Source organism: Lipotes vexillifer, unplaced genomic scaffold, assembly GCF_000442215.2.
Source record: "Lipotes vexillifer unplaced genomic scaffold, Lipotes_vexillifer_v1.1 scaffold1442, whole genome shotgun sequence".
In the NCBI taxonomy this organism is placed as follows: domain Eukaryota; kingdom Metazoa; phylum Chordata; class Mammalia; order Artiodactyla; family Lipotidae; genus Lipotes; species Lipotes vexillifer.
This window is the reverse complement of record NW_006797379.1, coordinates 1,642,689-1,643,777: the sequence shown is the minus strand read 5'-3', so window position 1 is coordinate 1,643,777 and position 1,089 is coordinate 1,642,689.

Sequence of the window (1,089 nt, the reverse complement as noted above, 5' to 3'; positions counted from 1 at the left end):
CCTACTCCTTGATCTGGGTATGCTTCCTACATGGACAAATTTGTCATTTTATCACAGAAGAAAAACTGACAGCGACAATATTTTTGAAAATTCCTGAGCTGTGCTCTCATTTTAATGCCTTAAGTAAACTAAGTGGTATCAGTTCTATCCATAACAGTATAGACTTTTTTCATTTTGAATTGCTCTAAATTATAAAGATGGACATTCCTTCCCCTCCACCACCCCCCCCCCACTTATTGTTGGGTTCTTCTGAATTATTCCTATTGTCCTTTCATTTCTCCTTTGAGAAACTTTTGCTGACTAGCACAGGAAAGTTAAAATCAAGATTCAAATCCAGCTGCTGATAAGAGTAGATGTATAATTCCTCATCCTGCCTCCCTCTTACAAAAGTATTTTTTAACAGAATAATTAGTGCACTATTTCAAATTATGTGAATTCATCTCCTGAATATGACTAGAGAAATACAATCGTATTTAATACCACATCTTTGTCCCACTGAACTCCCATTTCTACCAGAGTAAATGAGGCATTTGGGGGAATGGAGAGTAGCTGAACTGTCACACTTAAAAATGCCGTCACATGAAAAGGCCCCACTGTGTCACTCAGTGGGGATAACATTTTGGGTGCAGTGGAAGGCATTGAGCCTCTGCCTGTGTAGCACTCACAGCCTGTCACATTCTCGCTGTTGGACTTGACATCTGTAATTTGCATGTGATGAATGATAATTTGCTTTGATAACCTTTAATATCATCTTTACATTAATATAAATTACATGCAGAGTGCTTTACAAAAGACAGTCATCATCTGGTGCTTCTGACGAACTTTATGGAGAAATGTAGAAACCTCATGGTGCCAGAAAATAGGAAGTGATCAATAAAAATGACGGGGCAAGTCAAAAGGGCATCAAAAGAGCTCCCAAAGGCCGAAGCTGGAACAAAATAAATAACGATTTTATTGGATTATAACCCAAAGAATAAAAGTCCTGTCCCTATGGATATAAATAAATAATTGACTAAATAAGTAAATACGTCAGGGAGAGGGGCCAAGTCTTCCTTACTGAGGAATTCCAATTAATAAATAGAAAGAAAT